Source organism: Rhinolophus hipposideros, assembly GCF_964194185.1.
Source record: "Rhinolophus hipposideros genome assembly, chromosome: 11".
In the NCBI taxonomy this organism is placed as follows: Eukaryota; Metazoa; Chordata; class Mammalia; order Chiroptera; family Rhinolophidae; genus Rhinolophus; species Rhinolophus hipposideros.
In genome coordinates this window covers 55,450,801-55,475,289 of record NC_138057.1, presented here as the reverse complement: position 1 = coordinate 55,475,289, position 24,489 = coordinate 55,450,801, and positions in this window count along the sequence as shown.

Below are 24,489 nucleotides of genomic sequence, written 5' to 3'. Positions count from 1 at the left end.
ATTACACAAAATGTTCAGCAAAACATGAAGACTGTGAAACATGGGGAGTAGGGAGCAGAGGATCAAGGAGACAGCTTGTACCCATTCTCCACACATCCTCCATCACTTTGTTCTTCACAGTGTGGTCTGGACCAGCAGCATCAGTTGGGGGGGGGGTGGTGTTAGACGTGCACAGAACACCTGGCCCCGCCCAGACCTACTGAATCACAAGTTGCATTTGGACAAGCTCCCAGGTGACTCATAGGCCCAGCTTATTAACTTTGGAGAAGCGCTGATCTAAAGCACTCATAGAGATAAAGAATATTGTTTAATTTTTTCTGATGATAAAAATAATAAAAACTCATTGTAAGAAATTTGGAAAGCATCCCCCCTCCCCATCTCACCCTCCTGGGAGGAGGAAAGAGGAGGAAGGCTCTTGCATGCGGTAATGGCTACGCATCTCCCAGATCTTTGTGTATTAAGGAAACAGCCATCCTAAGTCCAATATAAGTGGCCCGGGGTAGGGTGGGCAACAAAGCGGGGAGAGGGACGGATGGAGAGAGCTGCTAATACAACTCTGAATAATAACATGCAGCATTCACAACTTTGTGGGCAGGAGCGGTTTTGTGAACTGGGGGGAAGGTAGGAAAATGCCAGTTTTTTCCCCCATGACTTTCATCTGGGCTGACTCTGAGAATGGGAGAGAAGTGCTCTGAGAATGGGAGAGAAGTGCTCGGCGGGAGTCTTTTGGAAGCTATCCAGACCAGAAAGCTCAGACTGAGCCCTGCTGCTGAGGACAGGCCCCCGGTGGGGGGTTCCCCAGACGGTAGAGATTGAAAGGGAGTAGCTAAAGGAAGAGGGAACAAGGAGGTGCAAGGTCAAGAACCGGGATCTGTTTACCTTCCCTTGAAGATGGGAAAAGCAGATGCTGAGCAGAAGGGGGTTCATCCCACATGCTTGGCCTCTTCCGCCCCCTCCATCCTCCAGAGCTAAGGAGGAGCCCAATTATAACCCAGGCTCAAATTCTGCACACAAGGTTCATAGTACTTTACTCAATTGACATTGGAATATTAAAATTCCCCCCATGCTTAAATTCTTTGAAAATATCATTTTTAAAGACAGTATCATTACCGCATTTATTTAAGAATCTCCCATTTGAGGACTGTTAGATTTTTTTTTTATTTTTCACTATTTTACATGATGCTGTGATAAACCTTTGTTCACACATCTTTATCCATATACGCAATTATTTCCTTTTTATTTAGGTAAGTTTTTTAAATCAAAGTGAATCATACATATAAAAAGTGTACAAAACAAAAATGTACAGTTTAATGACTTTTCACAAAGTATATACTCCATAGATCCAACACCCAGAGCAAGAAACAGAATGTTATCAGAATCCCAGCCCTCCTTGTGTCCCCGTTCAATCACTACACCTGTCCCCAGGTAACATTATTCTAACCTTCAACATCAATAGATTGCATTCAAATAAATTCAAATATATATATAATAATCCATATACTATATTTATGTAATATATGATATATATTTTACGTTTGTTTATTTACACTGCATAAATGTAAATATATATTTACATATTCACTTATATATTTTATACTTATATATCTTATGTATGTTTGTATCTTAGACATATTTTATATATCATCTATATATAAATTTATATGAAATTCAAATACAAAATTGTATATATCTTCCATCTGGTTTCTTTTGCCTAACATTATGTTTGTGAGGCTCATCCATACTTTTTGCTGGTAGTAATAGTTCATTTATTTCCATTTATTTGTTCAATTAAATGAATATGTTTAGGTTTTCTAGTTCTTAGTAGGAGCATTAATTAATCTGTTATGAGCTACTCCATCATACCAGAAGAAAAAGTCCACTTACTTCTTTTTGTTACTAAGAAGTAGAATTCCTGGTCAAAAAGAATCTTTTTTTTTTTTAAGGCTATTGATGCATACTAATTACTTTCCATAAAAGCTGTGACAATTGACACTCAAGAAGAAACATCAAATTCTTTTGAGGGATGTCATCTTAATAATAACAACAATTTTTAAATCCTAATAATATTGTATACTATAAGTATTATAGCTGTTATATAAATTATAAATATTAAAATGCCAATGTGATATTTTATAAAGCCCTTTGTGCTAATTTATTGTTTAATTCTCACAAAACTCTGAGAGGTAAATTTTACTACTGTTCCATTTTAAAGATGAAGAAACTGTGGCTCAGAAAAAATAAAGTGACCCAGCTAAGTCACATAGTCAATGAACAGCAGAGTGGATTGGACCCAGGTTCTCTGCCTCCACAGACAGTCCTCCTTACTCAAACCAGGCTATGCCATTCCTGAATCGCTAAAGAAGTATATCCCAGGTACTGTAGGGGAAAACTGGACACCACGGAGAGAGGGATATGTCACTTGGTATGGAAATGAGCATCCTTCAAAGCTAGTTCAAATGTCACCCTCTTCCTCAAGTGATTCTCGTTCCAACCACCCACATGGAGCCACACTCCTACCAGGAAGGGGCTCTTGCCAGCAGAATCCTGAAATATTACTGCTGGGATTGCAAGTGGGAAGCACACACTGGTCATGCTCCTCTCCCATGCCAATGCAGACATACCTAATCAATCACCATCTAGCCACTGTCTACCACTCTGAGCCCATCTTCACCTCATCTGCCTCATCGGTTCCTTGGACATGCAGACTTCCACCCTACTTTGCAACCTGCACATTTGCTGCAACCAGATCTCCTCATGACAGTGCCTTTTATCATTCACCTCTCAGCTCAAATATCACCTCCTGAGAGAGGATTTTGTTGACTCCCCCCATCTAAAGTAATATCATTTTCCCTGATTTATCTTTCATATCCTCAACTTTTAAATTTAATGTATTTAGTTGTCTGCTTTTGTTGTTATTACCGTTACTTTTTCCTGAGAATAGAAGCCTCTTCTGATGTGTTCAGTGTCTAAAAGAGTCCTTGGTACTTAGAAGTTGCTCATTCAATAGTTGCTAAATAAGCCAGTTAACCAAGAGGTATTTTTTTTTCTGCTGAGTCCAGATATGGCTTTAAAAACCTTCCCATCACAACATCATACCTATTTGCTACCTGTAATCAGAATTGAGACATGGGATAAAACCCTTTTGCTATGCTTAACTTCCTTAATCCACCATTTTACAAATAGGGAAACTGAGTCCCAGAACAAGCCTGTCCCAAACCCACAGAATGAATGAGAGGCAGAGCTAGAATTAGTACTAGCTCCTCCCACTATCCTGCCATCCTGCCCAGCTCTCCCCACCACACAGCCATGCCGGAAAGAGCTGTCATAACCATCAGCCACAAAGCAGAAGAGCAGAGCCATTGTGCTGCAGGAATTGCCTATGAATTGCACACCTAATTACCAGCTGCCTTTTTTTCCCATTCTGTGGGTAAAATCTGATCACATATAAGAATCTCCCTGTGTTTCCGTGGATACAAAGCGATCCTAATTTCAAACTCCCATGCAAATGGCAAATGAGTGAACTTAATTTTAATAAAAACAAGGAAAATCATACGTGTGAGCTTAATGAAATCTAATTTGGGCAATTTGGAGCTCATAAAATAAAGCCTTTATGTAAAAACTAGCAATTATCTTTATGAAACAATACAGTGAACCCTTGGCATTGGGGAGAGGTGGGAGCCAGAGGACTCCAGGGATAAGGAAATATGGCAATAATGCAGGAAAGCTAAAGAGTCAGGGGAGCATGGTTCTTCACGTCAGAGGATTCAAGTTCCCAAACTACCATGTGGCTCTATGACCTTGAGCAAGTCGCTTCCCTCTCTAGACCCCAGTGTCCACATTTTTAAAACGAGGTTAATAAAATGTACTTTCCCTAATAGGATGGTTGTACAGACAAATAAGAAAATAAATAGGCAAGAACTTTGTAAAAGTGTCCAACAATCATTATTTCATCATCTCAACCATCTACATCCTTTTTTGGAAGGAGAGGATAGGTGGTTCATGGATCCTGTAACCTGGGCCAGGAAATATAGGGGACACTGAAGCTGGAGGGCAAGAGTGTAACCTTCCACATTCACCGAGCATTAAGGCGTGGGGGCTCTATGACAGGCTGCCCAAAGCAACTTCCAGAGAAGGTTTACAGAAACCAAAAGCAAATCCACAAGTGAAACTGAACCTGGGGGCCATCCAGGGTCTCCAGACAAGCAATCCTCGTGGCCCTACACGTCTACTCCCCTGACAGATTCTCTTCACACACAGGCAAGCTATAGTAGTCCAATTTTACAGATGAAAGAAATGAATCACCAGGAGGTGCTGCAGGTAAACTCAGGTGCCACCACAAGGTGACTCAGTCAAGACTCAAACCAGGTTTTCTGATTCCACTCTTCAGCCTGCTCACCACCTCCTCCCAGGGCTACAAAAGAACCCGACTGTGAGACTGAGCGCCTGGTCTTCTTGTGTCCCTTCTTCTTCCCAAGCGCACTTGCAGCTTCTATCAGTGCTGCTGGGACCACAACCCCAAAGAGAGTGGTTGTCACAGAAGCTCCAGCAAGCAGTGGCTTTTCCTCGTCCCTCTCCTGAGCAACTACCACTCCAGACAGAAAGCATTTTTTTCCTAGTGCCTGCCCAGAAGCAAAGTGGGTAATTAATTGCACTGAATAACATATTAAATGTACTAATAATTGGGGAGTCACAGCAAAATGATTACTTTGAAGACATATTACCGATTCCCTGTTGTACTTAACATTTCTCCTTATTTATCATTACCATTTTCATCAATAACAGTCACAATACTAATAAATCCATCTCAATTTTAATTGTGTTCAATTGGATGTACCAGTACTTGAGCATTCTGAGCATACTTCATTATTTATATTAATTTAAGATCACTTAAAAGCAAATTATATAGTTTGTACTTTCACGTAGGTAAGTAATTATGACAAAGTTTCTCTCGATTCAGCATTTTCCAGCACTGGGGACTGTAAGGTATCCAGCAACTGCCCAAGGGTCAGAGGTGGAGAAGATGAAGGAAGGCTCTCAAAGACCCTGCTTGAATTAGCATATCTTGGCCTTTTTCAAAAGGCTTCGGTCTCTAAAAGTATGAGTAATAGCTCAGTGGGTTGGCCTTTATTTACACCATCTAGTCATTAGTGCAGCATTCACCCATTCCTTCACCAACACCAAGGGCCAGATACCATACTAGGTATCAGGAAACGAGGAGATTAAAGAGTGAGACAAAGTGGACGTTGCTCAGAGGACTGACAGAGACCAGAGAAAGGGTGGCTGTAGTCAACAGGCAGAAGAGGTCAACAACCTGTAACTGAAGGGCTTGGGGAGTACCTTTAGAGCAGAGGCATTTTTCTAGGTCTTGACGGGTGGGTGAGATTTGACAGGGAAGGGAGCAGCAGATTCCAGCGTTGGCAGAGTCAGTTAGGAGGGTCCCAGCAGATTGAAAGTTTCCAGGTGTCACGGCAGAGTTGATAGTAGAGAAGGACTGGAAGGCAGAACAGGGCAAGAGCAAAACTGACCCTGGGATGTGACTCTGAGTGGATGACTGGGGGTAAGTGATGCCAGAATGAAGGAGGCAGGAGGCCAGGAGAAAGAAGCCAGGTTTAGGAAGTAAGAAGATGCTTTTTCTTAGGAATACATTGAATGTGAGGAGTATGAGGCAGCCAGGTGGAGACACACCTAGCACATAATGGGGAGAAGCTGGCTAAAGCCCAGAGGGGTGGCCAGCACTGGAGACAGAGGTCTGGGACCCTTTGGAAAAGAGTCCCATGGTAGAAAAGGATGACAGAACCCTTGCTTCTGTGGGCCTCCCCTCACACGTACATGCTAATGTACATGGTAATTATGTACATGCTTATGTCCACAGTCCCGCAGTCTGCAACACTTGCCTATGCCAACCATCCAGCCTAAGAAGCTCCTTCTCCCCTTCTCTGCCCAGGGCGTGGCATACAGTGCATATCTTTTGAATCAAGTTGTGCTGAATGAAAACTACACAACAGCTATATGATCACTGCCTCATTTTGTGAGGGCATCCTGATGCCCGAAAGGGTAGGTAGGGGGGCTCTACGCTCAGAGCAGTGGCTCTGGGAGCTGTGGGTCTGTGTCTCTGTGGCCACACTGCTAAGTTGGGGTATTGAGGTCCTGGCACCTGCAATGATTTGCTAGGGCGCTTGCAACTGATGCTAATGATTTCTAGAAACTTAGACATTGTAGGAGGAAAGGAATTTAATGGGAAAGAGGCTCCACCTCCTGGTAATATTCAAAACCAACATTTCCTCAGCACTTTACAGTTTATAAGCTTATGTCTGCTTTTAAAATCTCACTTAGATCTATATCTTGATCTGGGTAGTGGAGAGCATATGTGTATATAAAATAAATGATCAAGCTTACAGTTAAGATTTGGACCCTTCATCCTATGTCAGTTATATGGCAGTAAGAAACTATAACTACATAAGCGGATAAATAAATCACAGCTCATTTCATCCTTGTAATCATCCCATGAAGTCAGCCCCTTTGTTATCCACAGTGAAAGCATCTGAGGTCGGGGTGACTCGCCCTAGGTCCAGGGCTGCTGAGTGGAAGGACTGGGAAAACAGAATTGACTGTTTCCCAGTCCCACTTGGACACGGGGATGAAACAACATGAATCTAGCTTGGAAGAACTGAATGGGAGCAATCATAGTGTCAAAAGGCCCCGTGGAGGTCTTTGGAGCTGAGATCTACTGTCTCCAGCCAGCCTTCCCTCTCCTTCTGATCCAGGTCTGGCTTGGGAAGGCATTTTATCTTGGTGCACATTTCTGCTTGAACAGAAAGTCAGGATGGGCAAATCCCAGGAGACTGCATCTCAGGAGTCCTTCCTCCAAGATGCTCCCTCTCTGGTCTCTCAAAGTCCCTTGGGAGTTTTTGCAAAATGAATAACACAAAGGAGAATCAGCCTGAGGTTGCCAACAGGTTAGGCATCATTATTATTCATTCAAAAGGGAGCAGCAAAAAAGTACCAGAATCTACTGGGCTACTGGGTCCTTGTACCTCTGGAAGAGAATCGGGTTGGCAATTCCCTTCTCTGCCTAGTGTGGGAAACAGACCCTTAGAGAGAGGAAAAAAAAAAAAAGCTACGGACTGTGAGAAATAGAATATGCAAATTGCTGTGGAACCTCCAGTAGAAACCAGCTTGCTGTCTGCCAGGGGGAGTCCAGGAGTGTGAGCTGGGCTTCTAAGTATAAATAAAAGGCCAGTGGGCAGAAAAGAGGGCTGTCCACTCTAGGCAGAGCATAAGCAAATACCCAGAGGTGAAAGGGTATCGGATGAGGTTGGAGAGAGAGGAGTTGGGGAAGGCTGGAAAAGCAGGGCAGGGGTAAATCAAGAAGGGCCCAGGAATCCGGTTTCTCTCTTCCTACTTGCAAGGACTCATTCAGGTTACCCCCATGCCTCACAGGTTAGAGAAGGGCTGGAGAAGCAGTGCCTGTGGGCTCAGTGGACCTTTGAAAATGTTTGCAACCCAGATATGGAAGGCTTCTGTTTTCGTCTCCATGTCCATGGACTCTACAGGACTCAGAAATTCTTGAATTCAGCCCCACAAAGCGTTAGCAACTTCGCTTTCCCTTGTCTAATCCTCGCCCTCTTACGCTGCTCAGCAAAGACCCATCCGTAAGCACTTGCCTTCCTCCAGGCTCCTGGCCCATCCTCAATTTAAAAGGAAGCGAGGAGTTTACATATCTATATTCTTTTCCCTGTCACAAATAGCATAGTAAGCTCATGCTTGCAATACATTTGTGCAAAATGCATCTGAAGAATCCTCTAGAATCACATTCTGAAAGTGAAAGGCCCCAATTAGCCACACCCAAAGTGGAGCTCTCTAGTAGTGCCATTCACGTGGTTTACGGTGCTGCTTTAACAATTGGAAACTTTTCCGTCTGGATTCTGAGAGAATTAGTCCACTCCATTTTTCTCCAAGTTTCCTGCCTCAAGATGGGATTGAATTTCTGTCAGGTACCAGCTTTCAATGTAATAAACAGGCTCCTGGTTTCTGTCTTCACATCTGGAAGGTCTAGATTCCCAACTGGGGTGACTGATCCGCCGGGGGAAGTGGCATTTGACCGACATGAGGGCCAGAGACTGACCCATAACTCCCAGGGATCGGGGTGCAGACGGAGCTCTGACAACAATACAAAAGATTAACATCGTTTTGCTCTAAGTTCTCTAGGCCAGGCATTTATTAAGATATCAGCAATTGAGTCTGAAATAAACCACGCCTGTGTCCTTATATTCTCACTCATTCTTCCTCCGTCCCCCCTCCAACCCAGCCAACCTCTTCCCACTTAAACTGATGCACTCCGGGGAGGACAGAGGTCAGGCCGGTGGCCTGAAAATCAGTGTTCGAGTTTCCTCTCTGCCAAGTTTACTATGAGGTCTTGGGCGAGACTCCCTGAGGAGCTTGTTTTCCTACCTGCAAAAGAAACATGAAAGCAACTTCCCCCAGAGTTGATTGATTTATTCATGTATGATTCCTCTGATTCACTGTATGGCTCTGTGCCAGACCCTGTTCTAGAGGTGGGAGCACACAGGTGACTAACCTGCCCCTGCCCCTCTGGAGGTCCAATGAGAGAATGAGTGTCCGATTGCCCTGTAAACTACACCACGTGCATCTTAAGAATCAATAGTAGTCCAGTGAGCTGACATTCAAAACGCTTGTGACAGGAAACCACCATAATGTTTAGGAGTCCAGCCTTCGGAGTTCGACCTGGGCCACTTACTAGCTGTGTGGCTAGTATGAAATCCTTAAGCTCGCTAGCCTCGGTTTTTTCATCTGTAAAATGGGAACAGTAACAGTTGTGGGGGATTTTGAGGGGAGAGGTTTCCTCAGAGGACTGTTTGAAGGACTAAATAAAAGGATGCCCCAGTTTACAGAACTGACTGGCACATAGTAAGTGCTCAACAAAGGCGATGATGATGATGATGATGATGATGATGATGATGATGATGACAACGACAACACGACAATCAGTATTTTAAGAGCAAATCTCGCACAGCAGCCCAAAACCAATTTCCTCGCGGGAAGAAGCTACAGTCAGCAAGCTGGACCACCGAGCACCATGCCTTGGGTGCCCCGTGGTGACATGGGTTTCTCTGTTTATCCCTCGAGGCTTCCTTTCAGCGTCTTCTTCCCCAGCAGCTGCTCTGTCAACAGTCCATATGCCGCCTCAGCTACCGAGCAGCTTTCAGGATGCGCCTGCCAACCCTGTAGGAAAACTTTGACGAGGAGTTCAGGGGCACACGCGCACTGTCATCAATCACTCGGCCCGCGGCGAGGCTCCCGTTTCTTCCCTGCTCCTCCAGCCTCCTCCAAACCCCTCCTAGAAGTGGAAGTGGGCAGGGGAGAAGCAGGCAGCCGGGGCCTGCTTCCCGGGAGGCTGTGCATGTGGCAAGGAGGCCAGCTGGAGGAACAGGAGGGGACAGATGCCGTGGGGGCCCAGATTTGTTCCTGCAGGAAGAATGCAAGGAGCTAATTGTCTCATTACCCAGGAGCGATTTCTCCATGGCCCTGCCACGCCATGTGGAAAGAAGGCCCCAGTTTGTGCATGTCAAATAGTCAGTGGGCGGCTTGGGGAAGGAAGGGGGAGGCTGTGCTGGGCCTGGGTTGCTTCTAAGCCTGTGCTGCAGAGTAAGTTCTAGCTCTGGGCCCCCAGGCCTTGGAAATACTGCTTTAAAAAAATTCAACCTAGGCTTCACATCCCTTCCGCTTAATTGATTGTTGGAGAAAACTCCACCTGGTGCCTCCCTCCCCATCACACCACCCTCAACGTGAACACACACACACACACACACACACACACACACACCCCTTATACACTGTTACTGGTCATTTCCACTGAGCAGTGATCTGGTTTCCAATCCATTCTTTAACATATGAAAGTACATGGGGCCTGGCCTGGCTCTTTTCTGCACTGGTTCTCAGTTGATTCTCAGCCTTTCCTGTTGCTTGGCTCTTACTATGCTGGGTCCCCCCAGCTCTGCACCTTTTGTATTCAGCCTTCTCTATCCATCACCATCAGCACCATTCTTCAGAGCTAATTCAAAATCCACCTCTTCCTTAGGCTTTCATTATATGTGTTTCCTACCTAGCTCCCTCTAATTTCAGACTGCCTGGTATTAAAAGAAAGGTAATTGACCTTCACACAGCACCTCCGTTTCACAGATTTCCACCCACATTCTCCCATCTCCTCCTCATATGTGACAGCCCTGTGAAGTCGGCATGATGATATAGTTCTCTCCACTTTACAACACAATCAGGTGGTAGATGGAAGAATATTTACAACCCACTGTGACTTGCTGTTTACATTGGGTTGCCCTTGAAATATAGGAGATTAGATGTTACTTATCTGGCCAACCTTTGCAGACATAATTCTGAAGTCCTGGCAGTTGACCACTGCTGGAATCACCCATTCCAGGCTCTTACCACCCAGTCAGAGAATTCGGGTCGTAATGTCACATCCAAGATACACGTGAGTTTATCAGCAGAGACGGCATACAAGAGAAATGCAGTTACTGCGTCCTTACCCAAATATAAGGGGCCTAATTTTTTTTCACAAAGTTGCATGACCACCTCATAATTGCCAGATGGCTTTTCACTTCTAGTCTCACATTCCCATTCCAAGAGGAAAGGGGAAAAAAGGAGGCAACAAGGTGGAAGGAATAACACCTCCATCAGAAAAGCAAAACTTTCCTGCAATACGTAACAGGCTTCCATTTATATTTCAGGAGCCAGAATGTGTCATGTGGCTACCCCTAGCTGCAAGGATGCCTGGCAAATGTCATTGTTTAGTTGGGCATATTGTCACCCCAAACAATATCAGGGTTCTAACAGGAAAAAAGGAGAATGACACAAATGTGTGACTGTCACTTAAGATGTGTCTCCCTCACTAAAGAATAGGCTCCAGAGGTCAGGAAGTAGGTGTGTTTATACCCACAACTGTGTCCCCAGAATCAAGCCTGGCACACAGTGGAGGCTCTATAAATATGTGCGAGGTGGTGGAATGAATGAATGAATGGATGGCTGGATGGATGGATGGATTGATTGATTGATTGATTGATAAAGACAGCATTTTTAAAGGCTTTTAGGATTTAGATGGGCTTCAATACCAGGCCCCTAGAACTCCTGTCAGCCTTTCCCCAGATGTGGCATTTGCCAGAGTTCAGAGGCCTCCACCGCCCCGCTTCAGATGGCATCCTTGTCTTCTCAGTCTGCTACTTAGATGACCTCTCATGCCCAAGCTCAGATCATAATAAATCACACCTGTGGCAGCTTGCTCCGGTTACCCGGGATATCGGCTCCGTATTTTAGTTCGTAAATTAATAGCTGATTATGAAACACAAGATAATAAATACCCAACATGGGTACATGTCATCTATAATTACAAAGACAGGATCAGGTGTGTCTGCATAACAATTGGCCGGAACTCAAGTTTTTAGTGCATTTATTTATTACTAGATACATATCCTTTAGAGGAAAGGGTAGTTTTATACTTCTTAATAGAAAAGACATCTACATAGATAAGAAATACCATCTTCATAAAATGCTGCAAATGTGATCAATGAATAGAAGGACAAAATTTAGCCAGAAGGCTGTCAGATGAATAGATTTTAAAAGTTAAAAGGGTTTTGTTTTTTTTTAATGACAAGAAAAAATAGGGCACCCAAATCAAATACAGGAACTCTTTTAAAAATTACAATTTAGACAAACTGCTTTTAGGGAAAAAGACAAACTGGCTTTGGTTTAATTAATTGGAACCTTCAGGAACTGGTGGTATAGGCTCTGGGAGGTTAGGACAGACCCGGCCCCAAGAGAGGTCAGGGGGTTCTAATGGCATCTTCTTTCCCAGTAGCCTGCAATGTCTCAGGGCACAGGGTCAGAGCTGGGGGGAGCTTTGTATTCTTAATGACAGCCAGCAATGTTGTTGACTTCACCCATTAATGGGACTTCACTACTCTCCATTCAGGATTTTACTGATTCCTCAGATTCTTGCTCCTTTTAGATAATGGAAGTGCAGCGTTGTTAGCCTTAACTTAGGAACCTCAGTTTCTTCATCTAAACAATAACATAAAAGTAACCGTACCGTCCCGTCTGCCTTTGCAAAGTGGTTGTAAAGATCACATAAGAAGAAGAATATGAAAACATGGTGTAGCTGGTAACACACTATATCAGTGAGGGATCTGGGGAGTTAGTAATGATTTTTATAGGGAGCATCTTAATGAGATTTTTGGGGGGTTGGGGATGCTATTCCCAGCACTGAACATGCAACCTCCACTAGATATCTATGGCAGGCAGGTTTCTACTCATTCAGGCTCAAATAAGGAAGGACCGTTGTCACACCACAAGAAGCTACATGATGCCCAGGAGTCTGGAAATCTGAGCTCTCATTCTGCATCTGCCACTCTCTCGTCCTGTGACTTTGAGTTAGTTACTTCCATCCTATAAACCTCAGTCTTCTCATCTGAAGAATGGAACTAGCCAATTTCTGGGGACTCTCCTTTCTCTAACATAGTGATTCTGATGCTGCAAAATCCAGAATCCCAGAATGAGATGGGATCAGGACTGGTTCACATAGACAGCCACGCTGAGACCCTCTGAGGCCCGTTTTGGCTGTGCTTTCCCTGCCTGTGTCACTGTTTCTCCAGTGATTTTCTTTAGCCTCTCAGCGGTGCTCTTCCAACTCAGAACTCTCCAGAGTCTCCAGGAACAGCCACGTTAAGAGTCTCAGGACAGGGCTGAAATGCCACCTCTGTCAAAAGCTGTGTGGGAAGGCTGCTGTCCACCAAGGGCATGGCTGAGGGATGTCCAAGCACCTGCAAACAAGTGCCAGCTTATTAAGAGAAATAATTTCTGTTTTTCTCCACTTGGACCACATTAGTCATTCAGATGCTCAGGAACAACATACATTCCTGTCATCCTGGTTTATGTGACCACTAAGATTTATTCCAAGCGACAGGTCATTAAAGTTTCTTCTCTTTATTTTTTTTCTCGGATTTACTGAGAACTCATATTTCTGCTCCATGTTATGAACTGCTAAGGGCTGTGTGTTTGGTCGGGGAGTCAGCAATAAATCTGAATTTAATAAGCTGACAAAAGATTGCTATCCCAGAGACACTCTGAGTCCCTTATTCCTCGTCTCCTGTTATACAAATGCTTTTATATTAAGATATTTTCCACGTAAAAGCCCCATTTGCCATCTAAGTATTCACCTCCCCCAATAGATGTTTGGCAGTACTGAGGCTGACCATATAATTAGGGATTGTTAGAGTCAGAAGGCCTAGTAACAATTTATGTGGTGGGGAAAGATCTGAACTCTAGGATCTGTTCAGTCCCGACAATGTGACCTTGGCAAGTCATCTAGTCTGAGCCTCAGTTTCTTCATCTGTACAATGGAAATCATAATCTTCATCCTGTCTACTTCTCAGGGTACTGGGAAGGTTAGATTCACATGACACAGGATGGGAACCATGAAGCTCTACGTACTGGGGGAGGATTGTGACTGCTTCGTTCGCTTTAATTTGTCAGCATAATAGAGTTGGGGACATCTTAGATTCTTCCCTTTTCAGTAGAAAAATTGAGTTAGCAGCAAATAGACATCTACCCAAGGCAGCCCACTTCCCTTTCTGGTGCTGTCAGTTATACCACACTGCTCCCCAATCTCACCTGCTTGCTTTAGTTGCAGGGTTTAGGGGAGGGGTTCTCTGAAGTTTTCTGGGAAGCCTCAACCTGCTACAGACTGTTTGGCTACAGAGAGGCTCTAAGAACTTTCTGGATGGGACTAAAGTCAGCACCTACCTGTCTTTGCCCACCCCCCACCCTCCAGTTGTGGGTGCCTTCAGGGCAGTTCTTGTATAGAGGCACTTAGGAATAATCATCTGAGCGAATTCCAAATGAACTCATGGGGGCTGATGGCTAAACTCCAGAGAGCATTCTGGGTGGCTGGGAAGCACCTATCCTGATTTCAGCATCGCTTCCAGAAGGCAGGAAAACTATCCTACGAGATAAAGGTCCAATCTTACTGGGGCTTTCACATACACCTGCAGAACTTAGACAATTCCACTCCCCAAAATTGTGGAGCAGAAAAAGAACTTTCAGAAGATTTGCATGCAAACAAATCCATCAAGCTTCCTATAAACTTCTGTCTTCAAACCCTCTATAAACTTCTATCTTTAAGCCTTCTGTAAACTCCTGTCTGGATTTGTAAATAACAACCATTATAAGGACTTTCCCAGTAAACACCGAAGGCAGAAATGTATAGACATTTCTAAGAGCCTAGTTCTGACTAGTTGAGCAAAGCTCATAAAAGATATACTGTGTGTTCTCTCACCTTTTTTACTGTTTCGTAACCTCAGCCATCGACCCAGAACAATTCGTATTTACCAGCATCCTCGCGGCATGTTTCTCCAGTATCCAACTGAAACTTGGTGCAAATGGTGAAAAAAATTAATCCTGTTAACTAAAATGATTAATCCTAAAAATAGAGTTGTTTTTAAAAATTGAATGGACTGCTCCGAGCAATAGTGAGTCTCCCACCACTGGAGGTATGTAAGCAGAGACTAAAAGAATATCTGCTAAACGACCTAAAGAGGAATTCTTAAAATTGGGTAGGCAATTGGGTTAGAGAATCTCCAAGACCCAGCAAATCAGAAATTCTGGAAAGTAAAAGCATTTGTTTCCACAAGTTCCTTCTGAAGGCCTAGTCGGTGCCAGGCTGCGTGCTGGGAAAGATAAAGTAAACCCAGTTCCTGATAATCTTCAGTGAGATCCCAGCTTCATGAAAAGACCGACAAGCCAGCAACTAATGCAAGTGCAAGGCCAAAGGATACAAGTGTTGGGGACAGGTGACCAACAGCCAGCTGTGAATCTGCAGAGGTAGCTGAGATGAAGAAGAACCTGGGATTGGAGAAGGTTCCCCATCGTCTGCTTGGAAGGCTCTGTCATGGGGAACTTGTCTACGTATAATAATACGTTTTATTGAACACTTAGTTGGTGCCAGGCACTTCACAACTTGCCAGTTAATTTGCATAAATAGTCCAACGAAGCAGGTTCTGTTGTTTTCCCTCACTTAGTGTATGAGGAAATCCAGGGTAGAGAGGATAAGTGTGTACCTCCTCACACATGGTGTCAGCTTCCTAAAGCTGCTCGTACACCTGGAACAGAGAAGGAAAGCCTTGCTTCAACAGGCCCAGATACCACCAGGGATTTTCCAAAACTCCCCCTGACTTCCAGCTAGAATCAGTTCTGGTTCTGAGAATCAGGCCAAGACCCCACAGAGCAGAGCTTCATAAGCCCTGGGAGGGAGGACCAAGCTGGGAGCACCTAGCACCTGTTGGGAAGAGGCTCCCATTAACATGGGCACACACAGGGGCCATGTAAGGAGCCACAGGTGAGCTCTGAGGCCACCAGCACATGGTCCTGGGTCAGGGACTGGACTGCAGTCTCAAGGGGGAGCAGGGATTTTATAGTGTCAGTTTAGCTGAGCTGGAACTGCATTTCACAGGATTCCCTTCTCTGTGTAGTTCCTGGTTAGCTTTGGCCATAGGAACATTTCACATGAGATTTAAGAGGTGGAAAGGAAGCATCAGCCACATTCTTTCTTATATTCAGAAGGGCAGGGCAGGCTGCAAGGCCTCATGCACCTTGTTGCTTGTCTGCTGGCTCACCTGGGTGGTATGTGGCACCATCTGTGCCCACAACCCCCCAGCTCCTGCTGGTTCTCCCCCTTCCACTTCTCTGATTCCCAGGCCAGTGTTTTCCTCTACTAGGAAAGGTGTAACTTCTCCTGTACATCATCCCCATTATCAAAGGTGGAGTTTTGGAGGAAGTGAGACCTCAAGTGGGTTCCAGTCCATCTTTGCAGGCTCCAATGTATCTTTGATTCCCCGCTTCCTACCCAACATCCCTTCCCAACTGCCTGCCCTGCTAAGAGCCTGCTTCAGGCTCCAGACACAGAAGTAACCTGGAGGGAGGTTTGAGGCCACCTGCTCACAGGTAGAGGATGGCTTGTGCACCAGGAAGTGCCTAGCCTGTGTGGTCCTGGGAAAGCCACCAGGGTCCTCCTGGCCTCAAAGAACCTTCCAGGGAACAGGAAGCAGGATGACTACTCCTGGTCGCTGAGGCGGAGAGGCTGCTCCGTGGACCTGGGGAGAAATCTGATGAGAAGTTTTCTCAGCAGAAGAGCAGCGGCTGGCCATTTTGTTCACCACTCCTTTAGGACCAGAACAGCCAAGGCTTTGCCGGCACTAGAGAGACTCCAACGAGTCCAACGAGTCTCTCTAGTTGACTCAATGGTTGACCTGATGAAATCATGAGCAGACTAAGAAAAGAAAAACTATTTTAACCAACACTTAGTAACCAGAACCAAGTAGACAAAGCAAAGCACAGGGACCCCACTGGAGTGGCACGATGGCAGAATCAGATGAGAACGTTATACAGTCCGAAGAAAAACTCTCAAGGAGATCCAACTAGAGAATAAAGACTTTCTGGATCAAACAGAATAGCTTTCTCATTGAAAGTTTTAATATATAAACTGAAAGAGAAGATAGTTGTTTCTGAAAACGGATTTAGTATCCTGTACAAGAAATATCTCACAACAGAGCAACAAATTCAAAAAGATGAAAATCATGAAGAGAATAGACATAAGACACTTGGGGGACAGAAGCAGGAGACCTAACATGCAAGTAATAGGAGTTCCAGAAGGAGAGAAAGGAATAATGAAGTCATCATAAAAACTAAACCAATAATAAAGAATGTTTCCTCTAAAGAAGATAAATTTCAAGATTAAAGAGCTTTTCAGTCCTAGACACAATTTTCTTCCAGTTTTAATAAGGTATAATTAATGAGTACAATTATATATATATGTATATGTATATTAGTGTGTAGTGGGATGTTTTGGTATACATATTCCTTGTGAAATAATTACCACAGTGAAACTAATTAACATATCTATCACCTCACATAGTTAAACTTTCTTTTGGGGTGAGAACACTTAGATCTACTCTCTTAGCAAATTTCAAGTATACAATACAGTATTATTAACTATAGTTGCCGTGCTGCGTATTAGATCGCCACAACTTACTCATCCTGCATAGCTGAAATTTTGTATCCTTTGACCAACGCCTCCCCATTTTCCCCACCGCCAGCCACCCCGAACACAATTGATTAAACGAGGAAATAGAGACCTTGACATAGCTTGGTTAAAAAAAAAAACCACCCTGAATTCCAATTTCTCCAGTGCATAATGATTGTTTTTTCCCTTGCAACTGACAGAAAGAAGAAACATTAGAGAAGAAAAAGAAGAAGGAGGTGGAAGAAGAGGAGGAGGAGACAAAGGAGAAGAACCAGACCAGCATCAGGCTTTTCAATGGCAATATAACAAGCTAGAAAATAACACCTATGGGTTAAATAAAGATAATTGCAGATATGCAAGGATGCTGAAGGTATGTCACCATATACCCTATCTAAGGAACATACTTGAGAAACTATGCTACCCAAATTACAGCTCAAGCAGAAAAATCAAATAGAGTAAAACGCTGATAAGCAACACCGATAACCGTGCTTGTTCATGGCTGGCATCCATTCTGATAGGTTGTTAAATATTTTTACTATAACCTGTATATACGTGTGCATATATCTATGTATATATGTATGTATAAATAATGTGAGTGGGGGTTTTATTGAAAGTTTTAAATAAGGAGTTTTAGAACAAAGAAGGGTAAAGCTAAGCCTAATAATATCCTAAACTAAATATCTTAAACTACTTAAGCAAAACCTAGAAATGAAAAATAAAGAGAAAGTTGAAAGTAAAGGAATAAAACCTTTTTGAATATTTCCTTTCATTGTGCTATTAGAAGAAAGGGATAGATCAACAAAGTAATTTGTTGGAAGCAAATTGATCATTACTATCATATTCAGATATAGTATATATTCAATTGAATATAGTATATATTCAATTCAATGATGAGACATCGGGAAAGAGTTAAAATGTCATAATTACCAAAAGGAAAAGGGGAATGAATGATAACTTGCTTAAGCAAGCAAATTAAGTAAGTAAAGAAAAAAAGAGACAGCAGTAACAGAGTAAAACACACAGAAAACATAAAATTACATGGAAGGTACTTCTTATTACCCTAAATGTGGATGGGCTGAATTCCTCTATTAAAGTACAATCTACTTGATTGAAAAACAAGAAACATGCTTAAAACAAAGACATTGGGAAAGAGTTAAAGTAAAGGAATACCAGGCAAATTCAAACAAAACAAAAGCAAAAATTGCAATGTTATATCACACAAAATACATTCGAAGTCAAAACATTAAACAAGATAAGAAAGATGAGAAGTAATGAAACTTTCTGGCCCCAAAATGTTGTGCCTAAATATAAGGCAAAAACTCATAGAAACACAGGGAGAATTTGATTTTAAAAATAGAACTCTTATAGGAGATTTTAATATGTCATTTTCAGAAATTGATAGACGTAAGAGTAAATGAAACAAACATAACATAAGAGACCTGGCAGATATGACTACAATGGGCATCAACAGTTCAAATTAATACATAAATAGGAAACTTACATTTCTACAAAAGAGAAAAAACATGTTATTTTCTTTCTTCTGGTTACACTGAAGACATGGATTTTGTGTTGCTTTATTCGTTTTTCATGCTGTTTTATATTGTTTTTGAGAGATTCAGATTTTTGTGACCATCATCTCAGCTATCTCTAGGGCTAATTTAGAAAGATTTTTTATTATATCTTTTGTGTGACCCTATCAACCATAAAGATTTCATTGAGCTTTACTTCTTGTAGTTTTCACTGAGAATATTTTAGCTGGGGATGCCCGGTGGCTCAGGCGGTTGGAGCTCCATGCTCCTAATACCGAAGGCTGCTGGTTTAATTCCCACATGGGCCAGTGGGCTCTCAACCTCAAGGATGCCAGTTCGACTCCCACAAGGGATGGTGGGCTGTGCCCCCTGCAACTAACAACTGGCAACTGGACCTGGAGCTGAGCTGCGCCCTCCACAACTAAGATTGAAAGGACAACAACTTGACTTGGAAAAGTCCTGAAAGTACACACTGTTCCCCAATAAAGTCCTGTTCCCTTTCTCCAATAAAACCTTTTAAAAAAACAGAATATGTTAGCTATTTTATGTTTTCCAGACATAAAATTATATGATAATATTGAATATGCTTTTTCAAACTATATGGCCCTCAACCCATAGATTTTAATATTCTAATATCTCCTTCCCCCAGGAGACATCCTCCATTCTCCCCACTCCTTGCTTTCGGAGAATTATTCCAGCTATTGCACAAATCTATAAAAAGCAGAATCTGTAGGTGATATGTTACAGGGACGCTGATGTGACTAGGAGGAAAACTCAGAGTGACATGTCCTAGAACCAAAGGATTTCATAAACCTCCACAACTTTAGGCAGGAAAAATATGACACTCTTCAAATGTGGGGAAAAAGGATGTATCAGATCAAATCCACACCCATTCTGCCCACCACCTGAGGGTATTAGCATCAGGACCTGACTGTTTACATAGCATTATGAGAGAAATAAAATCAAGATGATTTTAAAAATTGAAAGTAGTAATAAAATAATATTTCACCGTGAATATATTTATGGGATAAGTCAAAAAATGCCATGTACATCTTTAGTTCTCATATGCTATAATTTTACATCAGCGTATACACATTAATAACTGGTAGAGGGTCACTTTAGACTTAGCAACAGATAGATTTTGAATAGTTTTGTTCTCTGGGTGGTGAACACACAATGGGATTTATAGATGATGTAATACAGAATTGTACACCTGAAATTATGTAATCTCATTAACAATTGTCACCCCAATAAATTAAAAAAAAAAATCTTTAAAAAAAAAAAGAATAGTTTTGTTGATGGAGGAAACTCTGGATCCAGTTCAGTCTGGGAGTTCAGTCTCCATTTTTCAACCACCGTGTTTTCTGTCTCTATACTTTTTCTTATGACCTCTTATTATGAAAGATTTTTTGCAAACACTATAGAAGAGATCAAAGGGGTTTTGGAACTACAGACTATCAGCAAAGTCTTATTATACAACTGTTTCAGACCCACTTCATTGGGCTTTATACTTGTTCTCCTTCTCTACTGTGGAACCAAATATTACAAATCATGCCTTTGACTCCTCTTTAACCAGATCTATCAATTAGTTATTAGAATCGACAGTTACGGAAATCAAAATCTCAGCTAACAAACACACTGAGGTTTTGGTGGTGGTGGTAGTGATGGCTTTGATCTTGTTTTGGTTTCTTTTTGCCTCTGAAATTAAAAAGCACCGTTATGGACCCAGACTTACAGCCCTCAGGTATGAGGATGGACAAATAAGGCATCCCCTGGGACCTCATCCCTACATTGTCACTTTGTCTCCAGTCTCCTTGTTTGTGTCTGAAACAAATAGCTCTGGCTTTGACACCCTCGCCCAGAGCAGCACTAGAGTATCCTTCCTACTTGAGAGGTGTAATTCATCATCTGCCAGGGTCTGGTGCAAATGTTTACTCACCAGCCCTAACTGATGCCCAGTGGACTGATGAGGGCAGCAGGGAGCAATGAGCAGCTCAAGCACTGGAAGGCAGGAGGCTGGGTCCTAGCCCTGTCTGCCTCTGCCTCACTGTTTAACCTGGGCAAGTTCCTGCCTGCTGTCTGGGCCTCACCTTTCCCATCTGAACTGGATGTTGCCTGTGGAGCCTAGCAGCTTTAGGAGAACACAGGACTCTCCTAAAAGGGACTTTGGTTAGAAATTGGCCTCGTAGCCTCCGAGAGTTTTGTGGGCCCCATGGAGTAGTGCCTGCAGAAGCAGGAGTGAGGAGTGGTTCAAGAGAATGGAAGAGCAAGTCCACCCAGAAGACTGAAGCAAGAAAGAATGCTTAGGCAAGAGGCCTTCCCTGACAGTGATTGGTTAAAAGCAGAGGATGCTGGGAAGTGGGACTGCCTCCCAGCTTTGCCAGAAGTCATGGCTCAGCTTCCCTCAGCAAGGCCCCCAACCACCCAGGCAGAGGAATACAGTTTGACTGCAGGAGTCATGGTTTCGTTTCTATAAATGGGATCAGACTTCACCTAAAGTTCTGCAGCCTGCTCTTTAAAGTAATGACTATGGACATTATTCATTTTTTATTATAAACATCTTTCCATATTTGTACATATAGATCTACCTCACGCATTTTAAAGACTGAGTAGTACTCCATTAAGTGGATGCGTATAATTTGTTTACAAAATCTGCTCTTCTTTGACATCTGAGATTTATCCAAGTCCTTCCAAAATGACAGTGACAATCCTTATACATATATTTGTGTGCAATTCTGTTAGCATTTTCTAGGATATGTGAATATCTTTTCCTTCCCTTTTTTACCATTATGAACAATTAACACCTTTTTTCATATATCTCTGTGCATATGTGTAGTATTTCTAAGAATATATCCCTTGAAGTTGAATTGCTTAATCAAAGGGGATGAATATTTTTAAAATTTACTGTCAAATTGCCCTCCTGAAGAACTTACCAATTTATATATTCTCACCAGTGAGAGTATCTGCTTCTTTCATATCCACTTTATTTTCAGTTTTTAAACTTTTTAATTTTTGCCAATTTGTTAGGTGGGAGGGGGACTTTTAAAAAAAATGCATTTTACCTGGTTATTGGTGACATTGAGCATCTTTTTATATCTTTGTTGATATTTTTATTTCTTCTTCAGTGATTTGCCCATTAAGAGCCTTTGCTGGTTCCTCTTTAGAGTTGTCTTTTTTTCATATTGGCTTGGAGGAGCTATTTATACAATTATTACTTTATTAATACTTTATGTTTTACATGCTACAAAATTTTTCTCCTGGTCTGTCACTATCTATTAATTTTATCTTTGCCCATTTTTCTCTTGACTTTTTCAAATTTTCCCATTGATTTATAAAGACGTTTCTGTCTTAAGGATATCTAACTTTGTCATAAATCTTACAAATATGTTTCTATTTTCCAATTCATTTGGACTTTGTTGAGTCAGAGGAAATTTTATGTTTATTTAGACACATATACCTTTGTACATTATAAGTCTTTAGAAAAGTTTTTCCTACTGTAAGATGAGATATTCACCAATATCTTCATTAGGTTTTCCTAGCTGTGATTCTCTAATCCATCTGGAATTTATTTTGTTGTGTGGTATGCCATAGGCATCTCACTTATTTTTTTCCAAAATAGTTGGTCAAATTTCCCAATATCTTTCATCGAATTAGTCATCCTTTCCTCTTTGGTTTGTAATCCCAACTTACTCATATATTTTTATTTGGACTTAAAAGAGGTAGAAATGATTATTATCAACAATCTTGACTTCATTTGCAGGGGCGAGATGAATTGTTATTTGTTTTGGATGGGAAAGGAGAGTGGTGTGGAATAAAATCAGGGGGAGGCAATTAAGATTGTCATGGAATTTGTTGTGAAAAAGGAAAGTCTGAGGAAGGAATGGCAAAAAAGAAAACCCCTGAGTCACAGAAGGAATATGTTATCAAAAAAAAAAAAAAAAAAATGATGGCCACAGGGAAAGCAGAGCTGAAAGAGTTTTAAAAAAGAAGATGATGCAAACAGAATTGAGTTGGTTATACTGGGCTCCCAGCGGAAGGGAAAAGATCCGCAGTCAGTCCCCTTGCGTTACAGCCTATTGGGGGTCACAAAGCTTGCCATAGCGTGCTTGTGAGGTCACGGTTTGTTAATTAATTAGCAAGCATAAAGAACTGCCATTGTTGCTGTATTAAATAGCTTTAAAGTAATACATGTTCATTATTAAATCTTTTTAATAGAGAGAAAATAGAGAAGACTAGAATAATGCTAGCTACCTTCTATTAAGCACCTACTATGGTCCAGCACTTTATTAGTGGCTTTACATGTATTTTATTTTTTAAAGAAGAAAATTAAAACATTTTGAGATTAACCACTATTAACACTGCTGTATTTCCTTCTACTCTTGTTCTTCTGATGTTATGTAACAGTAGATAACAGCCGGAGCCCTTACTCCCATGCTCAGAACTAATAAAATACTTTTTCAGACCTTGTAACAATCCCAAGAGATAGGCGTTATTATCATTTTAATCTTACAGATAAGGAAATGGGGACTAGAAGGGTTAAAAAACGTACCCGTTCTATATACCCCGTTTTGTACATTATATTTTTATCACTTAAGCTTATGTCAGGAATATTTTCGTTAACTATCCCAAAGAAGAGATCACTCAATAGTTGCATAGTATTCCACTACATGCGCGTGTCATCATTTATTTAACCATTTCAGTATTTCTGTTCAATTACTAGTGATGATTTTTTCTATAGGATAAATACTGATGTTGTGAACAGCCTTGTACTTAAAGCTGTGTATGTTAAACACTCAGATTCTAAAATAAATAACAGTGGAATTACCAATTCAATTTTTGGGGGGTTCTTCCTACATATTTTCAAATTGCCTTCCAGAAAGGTTCTACCATTTTATACCCCACCAGCAATACATGAACGCATCCATTTTATGCCCTCGCCAAAACTAAGTATTATTAATTTTAAATCCTAACCAATTTAAATGGGTAAACAATTATAAATCATAATTTTCGTTCATTTTTGTTATAAAGGAGAAACAAAACAGACTGATTCTTCCAAAATTTTTAATTCAGCCTCTCTCATATGCCAGGCACTCTTCTGGGGGATAAGGATGAAACAGTGAACAAGACAATCCCAACCCCTGCATTCTTGGGACTCTCAACCTAACATAAGAGGTACATTCAACACATCATGAATAAATTCCTGTTGTAAGTTCTATCATAAGCACTTAGTAGCTCTTAGTGTTTATCAGCCCCTTTTAAAGTAAAGCATTAAGAAATCATTTAATCCTCACAACAACCCTCTTGGGTAGGTACTATTTTTAGTCCCATTTTACAGATGATAAAATGGAATCACCAAGAGGTCAAGTAACTCAAGGTCATACAACAAATAAGTAGCAAAGGCAAGATTCAAACTCAGCCAATCTGGTTCCAGTGCCCACCATGCTGCCTCCTCTCTCCTGGAAAGCAGAAGAAGTACAGTGTGTGCTGAGACATTAAAAAGAGTGAAAAGAAGATACAGGAAAATAGGAAAATTAAAATGGATTCAAATAGCAGTAAAAGGATCAAAAATGGAAGTTCATTTGGGTCCTAAGTATTACCATGAGGTGCTAAACTGTATCTCTCCTCTCTTTTGTTCAGAGGACTAGGTAAAGACAACCCATGGCAAAAATCAGCATTGTACATACATTGGACAATAAGCCTGGAACAGTCTAAAGGCAGGGGAAAAGAATGATCTAAATTCCCCTGCTATGAGGCAGCAGACGAGGAAAGAACAGAGAGGGCTCTGCCTTCCTAGACTTCAAGAAATGGGAAATATAAAGGACTCAATCCTAGCAGCATTCCAAACTGAGCAGATGA